Source organism: Neofelis nebulosa, chromosome 7, assembly GCF_028018385.1.
Source record: "Neofelis nebulosa isolate mNeoNeb1 chromosome 7, mNeoNeb1.pri, whole genome shotgun sequence".
NCBI lineage: Eukaryota > Metazoa > Chordata > Mammalia > Carnivora > Felidae > Neofelis > Neofelis nebulosa.
Genome location: NC_080788.1, coordinates 79,561,600 through 79,575,733, shown reverse-complemented (window position 1 = coordinate 79,575,733; position 14,134 = coordinate 79,561,600). Strand labels below are relative to the sequence as shown.

The 14,134-nt window shown below is 36.3% G+C and overlaps 1 long non-coding RNA gene and 1 pseudogene across 1 annotated transcript in view; one reads left to right on the top strand and one right to left on the bottom strand.

Moving 5' to 3' along the window:
* Positions 1-2,654: 2,654 nt before the first annotated feature.
* Positions 2,655-6,722, bottom strand: LOC131517966 (peroxiredoxin-1-like; annotated as a pseudogene).
* An 85-nt stretch (positions 6,723-6,807) lies between these two features.
* The window catches only part of LOC131517042 (uncharacterized), a 64,633-nt gene continuing 57,306 nt past the window's right edge, over positions 6,808-14,134 (top strand). The window contains exons 1-2 of the long non-coding RNA XR_009264354.1: positions 6,808-6,870; positions 13,755-13,884. This is a non-coding gene — a long non-coding RNA (uncharacterized LOC131517042). The remainder of the gene's footprint in view (positions 6,871-13,754; positions 13,885-14,134) is intronic.

Here is a 14,134-nt window from a genome sequence, read left to right as displayed (position 1 = left end):
AGTTTGAAGATTGAGGATTGTCTTCAGGAGGATGTGACATTCAAATTTGAACTTAAAGGTGGTCATGCACAGCGGATTGGAAGGACAGTCATGGCAGAGAGCATATTCTATATAAAGAATCAGTGCAAATCAGCCTATTTGCTACCTCTGAATGGCTATAACTATTCTACAGGGATCACTTCACAATATGTAGTAACAACTTTGTCCCAAGGTTGTTATCCTCATTCTCTCCACTAAAACGTAAACTTTTTATGGGTTATAGGTTGGTACATTTTGTATCCTCTGCTACATCTATGAACGCTCTGTATGTAAAAATATTTTAAAAATTTACTTGGCACCTTTCAGATTACCAAAGATTTTACAGTGTTACTATTTATGTTAGATCTACTGATTGACAGCCAAAATAGCTCCTCAAATGTGATACATAATCAACCATTTCTAGAACAGCAGCTAAGGGCTAAGGCACTGGAGTTAGGACTGCCATGTTTTAATTACTGGCTTAACTACTTACCAACAATGGGATCCTGGCAATTTATCAACCATAGAGGACTCAGTTTTGTCATCTATGAAAGGGAATGATAATCATATTTATCGTATAGAGCTCTGTGATAGATTAAAGATGTCTATAAATACTTTGCTACCCTTCTTTTTGAGGGTGATGTTCAATTTTCATCTCTTTGAGTCTAAGTTGGCCTTTGTGATGCCCTTAATGAATCGATTGCAATGGGAGTGAGATTCTGGGACTTTTGGAGTGAGATCTGAAGCTCTGCAGTGTTTGCTCATCCCTTTTTGAATTCTTGCTCTTGAAAAACTGCCTCTCAGAGTCCTTAGCCAATCATATAAGAAATTTGACTACCCTTAGACAACCATGCTGGAGACACCACATGTAGGTGCTTGGGTTACCAATGCTAGCTGAACTCAGCTTTCCAGCCATTCCAGCCAAGGCACCTGACATGTGTGTTAAACCTCTGGGACTCTTCTGAACAGCCCATCCACCAGCTGAATTAACATATAGTGACATCAGCTGACTCATTGTGGAGTAACAGTATCACCAATTCTAACCGTATGTGATTTTTTAAACAGATTTCATTCATCATGAAATATAATAAATGGCTGTTTTAAAACACCAAGTTTTGGTTTAGTTTATTAATGGCAACAAATAACTAGAACAGGCTATTATGAAGATTAGGTGATTTAATGTATTTAAAACACTTAGCACAGTGTCTGGCACAGAGTAAATATTTCATAAACATTTTCTCTATTATGGTATTATTGCACCATAACCACAATTATGAAATCTGCATTTGTGTGTGTGTGTGTGTGTGTGTGTGTGTGTGTTTGATTTGCAAGTACTGAGAAAATAAACTCAAGATGAAAGGCAACAATGTGATGCACTTTCATATAAAATAGTCTTTGTTAAATTGTCATTCTATAAGGAATTCTTGTTTTTGTCTGGCTAAGCATTAAATAATGAATTTTTAAAAAAATTATTTTAAGGTTTATTTATTTTTGAGAGAGAGAGAAAGAAAGAGAGAGCACAAGTAGAGAGCACAAGAGAGAGAAAGAGAGAGAGGGAGACTCAGAATCCAAAGCAGGTTCCAGGCTCCCAGCTCAGTACAGAGCCTGCCACAGGGCTGGAACTCACAAGCCATGAGATCATGACCTGAGCTGAGGTCGGACACTCAAGCAACTAAGCCATTCAGGCGCCCCGTGAGTTTTTTTTCTTTAAGGTGTTTTTTCCCCTTAGATGTTTTCTCATATTACTATATATTGTCCATCTGAATGATCTTCACTACTTTGTTGGCTTCAGTTTCTATTATTTGTTAATCCCAAATCTTTACCTTTAGTTCAACTTATTTTTGAACATCAGACGTGAAAGTTCAGTTGCTTACTGAAAATCTTCACCTAAATGTACCATGTGGCAAAACTGAACTCATCAGCTCCTCATCCTTTCTCCTCAAATTTCCATTGTTCATCACCCACTCAGGTGTTTACATCAAAATCTGGGTTTTAAGGAAAAAATCTGGCCTAAGACCACAATTCACATTGGTTATATATGTTTATTAAAATAGGATCCTGTCTATAGGTGGTAATTGCAAAGTTTGAAGCTTTTATAATGTAGTTCATGTACTATGATATAGGAATTTCTATGTTGTATGAAGCAGCAATGTATATAAATAGTAAAGAACACTGTCCAAAGTATCTGATATTTTGGATATGCTAAGGAAGCTACAAAGATACTTGGGATGTAGACCTTTTCTATTGTTTCTTTTTCATGCTCAAGCCTACAGAAGCTTGTGACTATATACATTCATCCAAATTTTAATCTGAAGGATGTCAAATAGCCATATAGAATTCATTTGTCTATATATTTCTTTTTTCCCCTCAGTTCAAGTTTAATAGAAACAACAAATAACCTAAAGTGATGCCCCACTACTATACACATCAGTTGTCCTGCCCCATAGCACAGCTCGGGCCACTCTCTCTAGAGGAAGAAAGGGCAGCCTTCCCAACCCCTGCAGGAAAGGCCTGTTCTGTTCCACACCACGTCCGCACTGAGCCTAAAGTCTTATGTTTTAAGCATGACAATTGTACAAATGAAATCTTGTCTTCATGGTTACCCACTGCAGCCTGGCCCTAAAATGGCCCAGCACTCACTTCTGCTTGGTGAAATATTCTTTGCTCTTCTGGATATCAGGCTTGATGATATCGCTGCCAGTCTTGCAGCCTTGGGCACAATTCCCCATGCGTGTCAGTAAACTTGAAGGCCTGAATTAGTCTCAGAATCTTATCCATAGAATGTTCCATAAGGAAGTCATTCACAGTGATCTGCCAAAGGATGCCTTTATCATCAATGATAGAGAGGCCCTGAACAAGTTACATTCATCAGCTTTAACATTCCATAGTCCTAAAGGCCATATACAAAACACCCACAGCCAGTATCACCCTCAGTGGGGAAAAACAGAACTTTGCCTCTAGGGTCAGGAACAAGATAGGAATGTCCAGTCTCACATTGTTATATAACATAGTACTGGAAGTCCTAGCCTCAGCAATAAGACAACAAAAAAGAAATAAAAGACATCCAAGTCAGCGAGGAAGAAGTCAAACTTTCACTATTTGCAGATGACATGATACTGTAGGTTGAAAACTCAAAAGTCTCTACCACAAAACTGCTAGAACTAATACATGAATTCAGCAAAGTCACAGGATATAAAATCAATGTAAAGAAATCTGTTGCATTTCTATACACCAATAATGAAGCAACAGAAAAAGAAGTCAAGGAATCAATCCCATTTACAATTGGATCACAAATAATAAGATACCTAAAAATAAACCTTACCAAAGAGGTAAAAGATGTGTACTCTGAAAACTATAGAACACTTATGAAAGAAACTGAAGAGAACACAAAGAAATGGAAAAACATTCCGTGCTCATGGATTGGATGGAAAAATATTGTTAAAATGTCTATACTACCCAAAGCAGCCTACACATTTAATGCATTCCCTATAAAAATACCACCAGCAGTTTTCAAAGAGCCACACATCCTAAAATTTGTATGGAGCCACAAATGACCCTGAATAGCCAAAGCAATCCTGAAAAAGCAAGGCAAAGCTGGAGGCATCATGATTCTGGACTTCAATTATATTACAAAGTTATAGTCATCAAGACAGTATGGTACTGGCACAAAAATAGACACACAGATCAATAGAACAGAATAGAAAAGCCAGAAATGGACTCACAACTATATGGTCAACTAATCTTCAACAAAGCAGGAAAGAATATCCAGTAGAAAAAAAAGATAGTCTCTTCAACAAATGGTGTCGGGAAAACTGGGTGACAACATACAGAAGAATGAAAGTCGACCACTTTCTTACACCATACACAAAAATAAATTCAAAGTAAATGAGAGACCTAATTATGAGACAGGAAACCATCAAAATCCTAGGAAAGAACACAGGAAGCAACCTCTTTGACCTTAAGTGCAGTAACTTCTTACTAGACACATGGAGGCAAGGGAAACAGAAGCAAAATGAACTGTTGGGACTTCATCAAGATAAAAAGCTTCTGCACAGAAGAAATGGACAGAAGACATGAACAGACATTTTTCCAAAGAAGACATACAAATGGCCAACAGACAGATGCAAAGGAACTAAGCATCATCTGATATCTGATGAATATCAGAGAAATGCAAAACAAAAGCACAATGAGATATCACCTCATACTTGTCAGAATGGCTATTAATAAAAAGATAATGGCAGGTTTTGGCAAGGATGTGGAAAAAAGAGAACCCTTGTGCACTGTTGGTAGGAATGTAAATTCATGTAGCTACTATGACAACAGTATGGAAGTTTCTCGAAAAATTGAAAATAGAAATTCCATACCATCCAGCAATTACCCTTCTGGTATGTGTCCAAAGAAAATGAAACACTAATTCAAAAAGATATATGCACCCTTCTGTTCTTTGCAGCATTATTTATGAGTGCCAAGACATAGAATCAACCTAAATATTCACTGATGGATAAATGGATAAAGAAAATGTAGCACAGGTAAGGAAACAACAAAACCAAAAAGCAGCCTACAGAATGGAGAAGGTATTTGCAAATGACATATCTGAAAAAGGGTTAGTATTCAAGTCTATAAAGGACTTATCAAACCCAACAGGCAACAGCCAAACAATCCAGTTAAGAAATGGGCAGAAGACATGAATAGACGTTTTTCAAAAGAAGACATTCAGATGGCCAACAGACACAGGAAAAGATGCTCAATATTACTCATCATCAGGGAAAAACAAATAAAAAATGCAATGAGATTCCACCTCACACCTGTCAGAATGGCTAAAATTAACAACAAACAAAATGAGATGTTGACAAGGATGTGGCAAAAGAGGAACCCTCTTATGATTTGGTGGGAATGCAAACTGTGCAGCCATTCTGAAAAACAGTATGGAGGTTCCTCAAAACATTAAAAATAGAGTTGCCCTACAAACCAGCAATTGCATTACTAGGTATTTACCTAAAGGATACAAATTACAGATTTGAAGGGGCATATGCACCCCAGGGTTTATAGCAGGATTATCAAGAATAGCCAAACTACAGAAAGATCCCAAATGTTCATTGAGCAATGAATGGATGAAGAAGAGGGGATATATATGTATGTATATGTAAATGTATATGTACATGTGTGTATATGTATATGTATATGTGTATATATACACATACACACAATGGAATATTACTAAGTCATTAAAAATGAAACTTTGGCATTTGCAATGATGTGGATGGAGCTAGAATGTATTATGCTAAGTGAAATAAGAGTCATAGAAAGACAAATACCATATGATTTCACTCATATGTGGAATTTAACAAACAAAACAGATGAACATAAGGGAAGGGGAAAAAAAGAGAGGGAAGCAAACCATAAAGACTCTTAACTATAGAGAACAAGTACTGGCAGGGGATGGGCTAAATGGAAGGCACTTGTGATGATCACTGGGTGTTGTATGTAAGTAATGATCCACTAAATTCTTCACCTGAAACCACTTTTACTAAATTAAACTAGATTCTTCACCTTAAACCAATCTTACCTTGTATGCTAACAAACTAGAATCTAAATAAAAACATGAAAAGAAAAGCAAAAAAAAAAAAAAAAAAAGATTCCATTGTCCTGGACACTGGCATGCTTGGCTTCTGATACCAAGGGAATGTTCCTGGGTCCCAGTTCTCTTTGTTTCTTGGGTGTGATGATCCACGCCAGGCAATAGAAATGAGAACCACAGATGCACCAATCATTTAGCAGCTGAGTTTCTTAAATTCTCCTGCCCTGTAACTGAAAGCAATGATCTCTGCAGGACACACAAAGGTGAAGCCAAGAGTGTAAAAGAACACAACGTATTTTCCTTTGTAGTCAGATAGGTTGATGTCTTTTTCTAAGTTTATTTATTTTGAGAGAGAAAGTGTGAGAAGGGAGGGAGCTGGGAGAGAGACAGAGAGAAAATCCCAAGCAGCCTCTGTGCTGTCAGCGGTACTCGATCTCTGGAACCTGGAACGGTGAGATCATGACCTGAGCCGAAATCAGGAACCAGATGCTTAACTGACTGAACCACTGAGGTGCCTCCCCTGATGTCTTTAAACTGGCCATCTGGCATAACAGCCATGGCTTTGAAGTTGGAGGCAGGATGACCGATTTTGGCCTTTCCTGAAGATATCTTGTCATCAGCAGCTGAGACAGAATGCACCAAGGCCAGTCAGGAAGAAGACATTATCCATACATTTTTTAATGCTTTAAATTTTTAATGCTTTAGCATTAGTAAAGCTAATTGTTGGTTTTGTTTTTTTTTTTTTTTTTTGGTTGGCACACCAACCAGAACTTTGCTAATGTCATTTTTAATATAATTTTTATTTGTATCTTAGTACAACTTTTTGATAATTTATGGTGCTCTAATCTTTAATCCCAGAAAAACTTTCAGCAAAAATTTCTGTGACTTAAATTTGGAAAAAACCCTTTCTGTTGAAGATTTACCATATATTCTAAAATACTTATATTCTGAGGAGTAAAGGCTTGCAGGAAAATTATACTTGTTTAGCTTGTTTAATCCAGTGGTTGCCCTGCAAGTTAAAAAAAGTTCACATTTATCATGCTATTTATTCTTTAGTTTGAAAGACTTAGAACTTTAAAATTGATATTCACTTTAGTTAATTTCATGAATGCCTTTTCTACTGCATTGACTCAGTGAGAGAGGGAATCTTTTATGGGTATACTTTCCACTTGGGTAGACTACATAAGCGTCTTTTTTCTCTTTCTTAAACAGCTTCCCTAATTGTTCACTATTACTTCAGATGACTTCTGAAAGTCCTTGACAATCAGTGTTAGGTGAGTTGATTCTGAAGGTGAGACTTTCTCCTTTCACTGCCCGCATTCATACATTGCCAAATCTGTCGTATTTCTTTTGACTCTTTGCCTTTTTCCTTACCTTTTTTTTTACAATGCAGTCTTTGTCTTGCCAAGGCTCTTTCAGCTTTACAGAATATTATTTTTGTGTCCCACAATGACTTTAGAAGAAAATTTATCCATTGAGGATAGCTGTATAGCTCAGAATACTTTATTTAACAAATTATTTTGCATAGGCTTCCTTTAGCCTGAAATCTTCTCTGCACCTCAGACAGGTACCAAATATCCTTGACTTTTCAGAAATGCATCAGTTGTATAAAATGAAGCATATCTATAATATGCTTACAAGCATGTGCTAATGTAATAGCACTAAAGGAAAAATAGTGTTTTGGCAGAGAAAATTTTAATTAGCTGTTTTAGTAAAAATAGCTACAACTCTCCATCTTCTACTCAGCACAGAAAATGCATTTCAGTCTTTAGGTCAGCTCATGTAAGACAATTAACTGGCAGGAGAGGCCGCACTCTTCACTACGTGGATCCAACAATATCAGGGAAGTGTTAGAATAACTTAAACTTCCCTAATGAGCTTCAGGGCTTTAATGAGAATATTTTCTATTCTTGTATGATTAATATTGCTCTTTGATAGAAAGAGGACTCATGTGTGTGAAGGAAATGTAGAACGAAAGAGCTCAAGATAAACCGTTAAGAGGAAGTTAAGAAGTGGTTAATCCCTTAGAGCCCAGAGGGGATTAATTATCGATAACTAGTAACTGCCACCAGCTTGAGTAGTTTCTCCAAATAATTATAATAGCCTACAATAAAATAGCAAACAACTATTTTTAAACTACCAGCATTTTAACCATTTATTTTCTGAATTTAGTCAACTAAGCGATCTGTCCTGTCTGGCTATATAATTATGTAAAATGGTGAACCTATATCATGTATTTAAAGACACTATTATTATTTATAATAGTCTTATTTTTTTGTGGATAAAAATAGTCGTTGTAAATCACTAAGTCAGAGTGGATGAACCAGTTCTGTGTGTTTGTGTATGTATGTGTTTGTGTGCATGTATGTTTGTGTAGGTACACAGCTCTGTGTGCGTGGGTACGTTTGGAAAGTTAGAAAATTAGAACAGGATGAAGAAGAAAGAATAAGAAAAAGAGACAATCCGAAAGAGTCACTGATATTAAGTAAAACATTACTAGAATATGGGGACATACATAATCAATGGAATTTTTGCACAAACGCAAGTACAGGTTTCCCTTGCTTTCCTAGAGTTCGTGTCTATGAAAGACCTACATTAATATCTGCTTTCACTAACCCAAAAGAAAGCCAGAGAGAATTTTCACTTTTACGCAATGGTGATTGCTTCTTCGTTTTATGCCATTTCAGCTTATGACAGGTTTCATAGGAGCACTCTACTTTCAGAGAGTGGGGGAAACTTGTAGTTTTTGGTTATTGTTTTTCACTATCCACTTATCCACTGAAGCAGACTGTAAGATGTCAAGAAGTAATGAGAATTTAGTGAGAGGAAGTGACTAGAAGTAGTGAGAAGTAGAAGTAATGAGAAGTGAGGATGTTAAGGATGATGAGAAAAGTAAGATACAGGTAGATGGTCATCACAGTATATTTATATTTATTTTTTTAAAGCTAATCAGTGTTTTATTTATTTTTTATCATTATTACTTATTTTGAGCGATAGGGAGCTCAAGTGAGCGAGGGGCAGAGAGAAAGGGAGAGAGAGAGAATCCCATGAGGGGCAGAGAGAGAGAGAGAGAGGGAAAGAGAGAGAGAGCGGGGCCTACCTGAAGTGGGGGCTCAAGCTCACCCAATGAAGGGCTTGAGCTCAGTGGTCATCACATTGTAATAGAGTTTAGCCATGTACGTTGAACAAACCCTGGATAGAAGGTTGAAGAAGCGTAGGAGACTAGGATGGCTTTTTTTTTTTTTTTTTTTAATTTTTTTTCAACATTTTTTATTTATTTTTGGGACAGAGAGAGACAGAGCATGAACGGGGGAGGGGCAGAGAGAGAGGGAGACACAGAATCGGAAACAGGCTCCAGGCTCCGAGCCATCAGCCCAGAGCCTGATGCGGGGCTCGAACTCACGGACCGCGAGATCGTGACCTGGCTGAAGTCGGACGCTTAACCGACTGCGCCACCCAGGCGCCCCTAGGATGGCTTTTTAAATTGTAACTGGGGAAACCGTGGTGATAGAGAAAAAGGAGTAAGAGCAAATACAGAAGATGGAGGAGGGAACCATTTTGTTGTTGGTGTTGTTAGCTGTCTCTGAATGTGTGTTCAGAAGGTTTTATTTAAAAAGCACTTAAATTGATGATGTCATGATCTAGCTATACTTGTTGAAACTTGTTAAGAAAGACAGTCTCTTGCATGCAGTCTTTCAGTCCCAGCTTGGCCCCTGGGGGGCCTCTGGCCTGGAGTACATCCCTTACCAAGAGAAAGGGAACCCACACTACGTTGCTGGGCTTATTACTTTGTGTGGGAATATCTTTCCCTGTGTCAAACTCAGTGCACTCCTTTGTTCTGCCGAAAGACACGCTTCAATGGCCCTCAGGCACACCTCGAATTTTCTGTATTTCATATCCTCTAGGGGAAAGATTGGGGTTCTTATACTGCAGCAAAAATTGGGATGCGTGCAGTCACGCTGCCTGTGATAGCTATGGAATAGATTTGTTGGCCGAGGGGAGCTAGTGCATTGCAAAGGATTGGAATTTGTGTACACTTTTTTCCTTTTCTTGCTACAAATAAATACGGTACCACTGGGACTGGTGTGTGTATTATCTGTTCTCAGCAACCTTTAATATTGCACTAGTGTCTTCCCTGGGTGTCACTTATTTGCCTTTTAAGCTTGGCTGCACTTGTGTTATACTCTATCAAGCACAGCCTGTCCACCCAGTGGATGGTGAAACAAAGGTTTTCCATCTCAAGCTTCAATAAGGATTGTGCTATGGTTTGGAGGTAGGAAGGGAATTACAATTATTATTCATCCATTAGTACTGATTACCATTAAGAATGGGTAGTCTGGCAAATAGCTGGTCTATCAGCTATTTGCTACTTCTATGTTTTGCTTAGGTCACAGAACATTGGTCAATCTAGCATCAGTTCAGTTGACTGATTTGTGCCTTTGGCACAAACTTTTTAGATGGACCACGTAGCCATTCCTCTCTTGGGTCTCATACTCTCCCTCTCAAGATTTTTTTCCAGGGTTGACAGGTGAGTCTCCTCCCTGCTCTGGATCCCCAGACTTCTCCTGTTTCACATTTAGAGGAATCTCCAATCCACTTCCTCGCTTACGCTCTACTTTCCCTATCTTTTTTCATATTTGACATTGATTACCATTAAAACTAGAATCTGAATCATTACCAACAACTGTATTACCTATTTTTCCTTGAACCAAAGGCATGATGTTTAAAACATTCCATGAAGAAAGGGGCAGTATGTCTAGTATGGCAAAGAAGGAGGAGAGTAACAAAAGAGCTGTGCATATTAAAATTATTTAAACATTCTTATTCTGCCAAATTTGTATATAAGTGTGCATATTACTTTCAATAATTACAGAGATATAAATGGGTCTTAAAAATAGCAAAAAACCATTTTGTCAAGTTGGAGTCAAGGAAGTATGGAAATTCTCCCCATTTTAAGTGTTCTTTAATTATTGGCCTTTCTGTGGTTGAATTTATATTAACAAAGATAATTGGATATTAAGGCAATTAATCAGAAGGCTCAGCTTAAAAATAGCAGTTGAAAAATAAGTGAAATTTCCAACTGAATTCTACAGTTTGGTCTTTATACAGAAAAGATTGATTAGGTAGATGCTGAACCCTTTTCTTTACTCTTCAGAAAAGATTGTTCTCTAATTGTCACTGTATGTGAAGTAAAATGAAGATAGATAATACAAATATCCTGATTGACCAAAAGATTAAAATTGTGAGTCTTCCAAGAAATACATGAGGATTCAAGAATATCTTATTGCAGTTTATTTTTTTCTGACTGTTTTTTTTTCAGCCACCATCTTCTAATAATGCACAACTACATCTTTTCTTGTTAGAACATGTTATCCAGCACTTTTTGATTACATGTTCTCAGATAATAGCTGGGGCAGATTGACCAAAGGAGAGCAATTTCTTTAATCAGGATAACATAATGATTCTATCACAAACTTTAGATAGGACTATGGATATTACCAATTTTTTTTTTCTGGTCTATTAATAGCATTGTATCTTTAGTAGAATTGAAGACAGGACCTTCTGTAGGTCTCAGTACAACTTTATAAAAGGCCATAACAATGCCTTTCGAATCAAATCCATTTGCTGTTCTACAGAAAAGCAAGTTTTTTAGTAACTTGGCCATAACCTGAGGACAGGGACCCTGCAAATATTAAACAGTGGAATGTAGTGAACAGGAATCTGAAATTTCTGCCTGGCCAAAGCCAGTGGCCTTTGGCTTCTCTCTGTTCTTGAGTCATTTTATGGGAATGAGTTTCTTCATCAGTGAAAAGAGGGTGCTGTCCAACATATTCTGAGGTCCTTTCAGTTCTAAAGTTCTTTGGCTAATTACCTGGAGTCCAAGTGATGCCCTCAATCTGGCTGGTATGTAATAAATATTTGATGTTTATGAACAATGTTTGACTTATGTATGTGGAGAAACACATGCTATATGGAAATACCATGGTGTCTTCAATACATATTATTTTGGGAGCAATGCGATTAAAATGTATGAATTCTTTGTTTACTTAGGTCAAAGAGAAATAGTTGTTTTTTTAAAATAATGTAAACTAAGGGAAAATAAAATACTCAGTATACTAGTTTAAAATATTTTTCAACTAGTGGTTGGAATATGTTAAATGTAAATATGTTAAATAACATTATTTATTTTTATCTTTGATAAGGTGCCAAATAAGTGGTTGGAGTATGTTAAATGTAATGAATATATTTAAAAGAAAATGTTTAAGATATCTGAGGTGTTTATACTTTGTGAATACAACCAGTATATTCATTATTTAACAATATATACTGGACGAAATCAATATTTACATAAGAAAACAGACTGCAGGTTTAAATTTTTCTGTAAGACTATCTAATAGAATCACGTGTCATGTATTTGTATGACCACTAAAATTTGAAATAGAAAAACAGAAAAGTATGCTTTTAGTTAACATGTCTTACATGTATAGAATGAATTGACAACTTTCATGTGTATGAATTACTAATAATAGTTTACATTTTTAATACATGTACTGCTCTAAATAATTATCTATATTTGCTCTTTAGTCCTTTTAACAACCCTATAAGGTCTTTACAATTATTATCATTATCCCCATCTTGCAGGTGAGGAAATTGAGGATCAGAGATGTTCATTAATTTGTCTAAAGGCACACAATCAGTAAGTGGTAGGGCCAAGATTTAAACCCCAGTATTCTGGTTTTATGCTCTTAACCAACTGTAATATTGGTTTTTTGTCATGATCATTTCTGAAAGAATTACTAAATCATGTGAAATGAATTACATCATTTATTTACAAGTTTACTAAGGATAAAATTGACCTTTCCATGTGTTCAAAAAAGTGCATTGTTTTCTCCTTTATCCACATTTACAATTTCTGTTTTTTTATCCTTTGTAAAACTAAGAAGCTGTACTATCAACTTTTTCTTTTGTTTTAATATGAGACCATCATTCGGTTATGTGATTTGCTAGCATATATAGGATGCTAGGATATATCAATGCTTTTTCTTTTTATCTCTTGCCTTTAATAGGTAGGGAACCAATTTCTGATGAATTGCTGAACCGAGAACTATGTTCTCTGTGAAGTTATAAGTAGCCCATATATGTCTCTTTTTATTCTTTAGGAGGCCTTACTTAGTTATGTTAACATCATCTCAGCCCAGAGAGTGTTCCCTCTAGAAATCATCGATCATCTGTTTTAGTCAAGCAGCCCACATTCAATCAATCACATGTCAATATTACTTCACTTCTTATTCAGAGGTCTCAAACATCTATCTCTTTCAGTCTCTTTCAAAACCTTAAATGGGACTGACAATTATAATGATGTATCTTGTGATACAAAGCATAAATTGTAAATAAGTCACGGATAGTAGTCACAGAAAAGAAAGAAGGCTGAGAAAAAAACCCCAGTCAGATAGTGTGCAATAGTTCCTTCCTTTAGTCAGGGAAATAAATGCTTGTTTGCAATAGAATCTAACTATTATAAGACCCTTTAAGAACAATTCCTGTTGCAAAGTGAGAACACTTGTAATTCCGTTTAAATAATGTAGCACTTCCAGCCTGTGAAAATAGATAAGCTTCCAGGATTCTTTTTGTGGAAAGATAAGTCACATGAAAAAACAAAAACAAAAACCAAAAAACGCCTTAAAAAAGTACATTGGTAGACATATCTTTGCAGGAAAACAATTTTTTGGTGCCTGACAAATAGGCATGTGTGTTTGATTTAACGGCTGTGTTTCTGTACTCAACTGAATTTCACAGGGTCACAATGATACATGGTTAGATGAGAAATTATACAGATTCTAGTGTATTCTTATTAAAATCAAATACTGAAAAATTGCAATATTTTGATTTGATCATCTAAAACTTAAGTTGTATCATTTTAGTCTTATCCAAATTCACTCAGAATGTAGATGAAACTGTTCCATGGAAGTTTGACAATTTTTGGTTAAAATTTTGTCTTTCTGAATTGTGTTTATTCTAGAAATCATATTGCTCAGTGCTTTTGCAAGTAGTGAAGAGCATTGTTTAGGAATATAAATCAGTTAGGATGCGTTGTGGAGCGAGTGATTGAAAAATTGGCTTAAGCTGGTTTAAAATAAGAACATTTATTTTTTGTCAGGGATGGCATCAAGGTGGATTGCTTCAACGGCTCAGTCTTCTCATCAAGGATCCAAGTTCGTTGAGCTTCTCCACTCTGCTGCCTACAACATCAGCTTTACACACAGGTTGATTTTCTTTATGATTGTGAGGTAACTGCTATGTGTTTTGTTCTTGTCACGTGTGTGTGTATGTGACACACACACACAGAGGATTTCTCTGTGAATACGTGAATTAAACTGGGATAATTGAGGAAAGAGGAGAAAGGAAGAAAGGATGCTGGGTGATCATCCGTGTCCAACACAGGAAAGCAATGTAACATAATGATAAATATTTTTGGGTAGCACATTTTAATAAAGTCTGACTCCACTAGATTAATATTACTTCGAGCAAGATTGAAAA